Here is a 4,283-nt window from a genome sequence, read left to right as displayed (position 1 = left end):
CGAAAACTTCACCATCCCAAAAATCCCCTGGGAGGAGGAAGAGCGGGAAAACGCGGAATTCCTGGGGAATAAACGGATTTTTCTCCTTGTTTTCCCTCCTCTCACAGAGCGGAATTTGCGATATTTTCCTGGGATAAAGGGAAGGGGCTCAGCAGAGCCTGGATTTTCCTGGACACATCCAGAGGGAATTTTTTCCCTTTTTTCCCAGACTGGCTCCAACTCTTGGATGAAAATAGGAGAAAATCGGTGGCGGTGTAAAACGAGGAGCGGTGTTTCCTCCCAGGGCTCTTCCCTCCTCCTCCCGCTGCTCCGAAATCCCGGATCCATCCCAAATCCAGGCATTTATTCCTTATTAATCACCGTGGAGATGTTTAAGTGCTCGGCTGGCTGGGATTCAGTGGGAATTTTTAGCTTCTGTGGGGATTTTGGGAATCGGCTGGAGGGGTTTTTCACACTTGGACGCGGAACGGGAACATCGAGGACGGGGGAAATCCAGGGAGGATCTCCAGGGAGGCCTGGAGAAGGAAAGTCCTTGGAATGAGGAAATCCAGGGCAGGAATGTTTGAATTATACATCGAGGATTAAATATGGATGGGAATAAATCCCGAGGGAAATGGGAAACGAAGGAAAAGGGGGAGATAACCAAAATTTTTAGGGAGGGGGAGACCCTTCCCCCAAGGTACCCAACATATCCCCAAATTCCTTCTTTTATCCCAATCCATTGGGATTTTAGCTCCGTCTCTCCAAAGACAGAAATTCCTTTTTCCCATTATCTGCAGCTTTTCCATTTCTCCCTTTCCCTGTGAGATCCTGGCTCCCAAATTTTCCCAGAAAAAGAGAGGGAAAGGCCCAGGAGCTGCTCCCAAAGGAGCGAAAAATCTCAACATTCCCATTTTTTTTTTTATTTTAAACTCCCACAAAAGGGTTAATCCAGCTAAGAAAGCGAGGAGGGAATAAAAATCCACTCCAGACGCTCCATCCCATCCCATCCCCAGCGGATAAATGCAGGAAAATTACCCGGAGCAGCTCCGTGACCCCGAGTTATTTCCAGGCAATTTCGGGGGATAACGGTGATTTGTGGACAAGAACAAGGAAGGGCAAACGATCCTGGATCCTGGATCCTGGATCCTGGAGGGATAGGGAGGAGCTGAGCCTGGAGCGGAGCCGCTCCTTCCACAGGGAATTCCCAACCTCTGGAATTATTCCCTCTGTGTAGAAACCCGGTGGGAGAAACTGAGCCTGGGGCATGGAAGGGGGAAATAGCCGGAATTTGGGGGGTTGGGAGTGCTGGGAATGTGTTCCCATGGATTGACGCTCCACTCAGCATTCCCTGAGCATTCCTTGGCCTCAGCTCCAGAGCCAATTCCCATTTCCCGTGGAAATCAGGAATTCTTTCAAATCCCTTTTCCTGGAGAACTGAAGATATCAGGGTTGGGTTTTTTCCCTCCCCGGGAAACCTCGCTGTATCCAAGCCCAAGGAAACGGGAGAACTCTGGAATGGGAATACGGGAAGCCAAGAAAAACATGGAATTTTGTGTCACCGCCCCCTCCCCACTCCGGCTTCCTCCAAGTCCCCCACGGAGCCTCTCCTTCGGATGGTGGAATTCCCTCGTCTCCCTATCCGAGGAATAATTTAATTAACTTGGAGAAACGTAATTAATTTTAATTGTGGGCGATAATTCATTGTTTCATGGGATATTAATAATTATATTTGGGAAATCTGAGTGCCTGGGAAGTGCCCTGGAACCTCCTAATTAACGGCTCGGATGGGAAGCGTTTAATTGGAAACGTTGGGAAATTGTTTCTGCTCCCCAGGGCCGGAATCCGTCGCCCGAGGACATGGGAAAGGAGGAAGGGAGGGAGATTGGGATTCTCCCGTTTATTCCCAAATCCCAGCTCCACCTGGGCTGGGTAGCGACATACCCGGATATTCATTTTTCCCGGGATTTTTGGCTCCCAAAAAAACGGGAATTTTGCAGGTGGGAGAGGCTCTTTGTCCGTGTTTTCCGCTGCTCTCGTCACCATCTCGAGCACCTGAATATCCCATTCCCATCAAGGAATTACAGGCTCGGAATTTCCAGCAGCCTCAGAAAGCCGGGAAAGGACTCCCCGTGGGAGTATTTGCATTTTTGGGATCATCCTTTGGGAAAATCCTTTGGGAAAATCCTTTGGGAAGGATTTGTCCTCTAATTGCTCCGTTTGTGCCTCAGGAAGACGTGATTCCAGCAAGGCCTCGGCTCCAGTTTTCCCGTTTCTCCTTCGTTTTTCTCCTGCCTCCGAGGAAAACTCGGCAATTTTGGGTCCTGGCATCCCACTGATCCAGGATTGGGGTGCTCAGACCCCCCAAATCCTGATTTTCTTTAATCCAGGACTTGGATATTTGGACAAGGCCAGGTCTCAGTATCCCCCCAGCCTGGATCAGGATGCTCGGAGCCCCCTGATCCAACGTCCCCCCAAAATCCCAACATCCCCCCAAAATCCCAATGTCCCTCCAAAATCCCAATGTCCCCCCAAAATCCCAACATCCCCCCAAAATCCCAATGTCCCCCCAAAATCCCAACGTCCCCACAATCCAGAACATGGATTTTTGCACAACCCAGACCCCAAAATTCCACCCCAAGCCAGGATTTGGATGCTCAGACCCCCCCACCATGTCCCCCCAAATCCCCATATCCCCCAAATCCCAATGCCTCCCAAATCCCAGTGTCCCCCAATCCCAGGACATGGATGCCCAGACCTCCCAATCCCAATTTTCCCCCAATCCCAGGACATGGATGCTCAGACCCAAATGTCCCAATGTCACCCAGTCCAGAACTTGAGTGTTTGGATCCCCCAAATCCCAATTTTCCCCTCCCACCCAGGATTTGGGAGCTCAGACTCCCCAATCCCAATTTTCCCTCACAGATAAGATTTGGGTCCCTGAACCACCCAGATCCCAATCCCATGGAGATGTTCCCAAAAAAATCAGGACATTCCCCAATCCCACAGAGATCTCCCCCAAAAATCGGGATCCCGCTGTTCCCAAACTGGGGACAGAGGGAGAGGATTTGGGGTGAGGATGGAATTCCCTGGACTTTTTTTTTCCAGAAGGAAATGAGGATTTGGGAATTGATGATTGCTGCGCTAGGAAAAGTCATTGCTCCCAAAAATATCCATGAAATCCTCACTGGATTTGGGAAAATCCTTTAAAATCCAGTGGGGTGGGGGAAAAGAGGGATCTTGGTGGCTCCATGGACACCTCCCAGATTCCCATCCCTGAGCGTGAGGGAAATCCATGGAAAATTGCAGGGATGGGGTTAAGGAAGGGGGAAAATCCCTCAAAATCCAGCAGCTCTGGAGCAATGAGGGGGATTTTTTTCCTTAGGGAACGGGAGGAAACCAGGAGCAGCCGGACACCGAAGAGATTTGAGCCTCGTCCTCAAGCTCCTTGAGGAATTCCGACGTCTGCGATGGGGATTGATGGATCCGCCGGCATCCGGACGGGCTGATTGATGCGGCACCAAACCTTGGGAATTCATCAAGGAAATCTGGGAATTGCTCCATAAACTCTTGGCGCCCCCAATAAATAAATTCACCGCTGACACGAACACGGCCAGGAAAACCAGGATTGGGAACGGGGAAGGGGGAAACGATCCCACAATGCTTTTGTTTTCCTGGTTTTTCCCAGAAAACAGCACCAAAAAAAAACAAACCAGGAAAGGAGCGAGGTCTTCCAGCCGCATTCCAGACTCATCCAAGGAGCGGCGGCTCCGTCTCCCGCAGGAGAAAGGCGAGGGGGGTTTATTTTAAATCCCTTTCCTGCCCTAATCCATGTGACACTAATCAGGGATCCGGCCCCTCGGGAATCAATGATTAATGGAGTTAAATTTAGCCGGAGCTTGCCGGAGTAAAATTAGGCACCATGCATAAAACATCACAGCTCCTCGTTAGCGCGGCTAATTACGCTAATGGGGGGCGCTCACGCGGGGCTGGAATTAGGGATGGACCTCCCGACCTCCACCCAGCTGCCCAAATCCGGAGCTGGGAAAGAGCCTGGACAGAGCCTTAATGAGGAGGTAATTAGCGCCCAATTAGCGCTCAAGGGGCCCGGACAGCGCGGAGGTCAGGGGGGTCCCAAGGATGGGATTGTCCCACTGAGCTGGGGCTGAGGGTCCCCTGGTCCGACATTCCCAAGGGTTGGGATGAAGGATCCCAGTGGGGTGGTTGGGATTGACGTCGTTACGGGTTTTCTCCATTGTGGGTTCTCCATGGGGTCGAGCGCCATTACGGGTTGGATGTGGTCA

This window comes from Parus major, chromosome 21, assembly GCF_001522545.3.
Source record: "Parus major isolate Abel chromosome 21, Parus_major1.1, whole genome shotgun sequence".
NCBI classification, from domain to species: domain Eukaryota; kingdom Metazoa; phylum Chordata; class Aves; order Passeriformes; family Paridae; genus Parus; species Parus major.
This window is presented reverse-complemented; position numbering follows the sequence as displayed.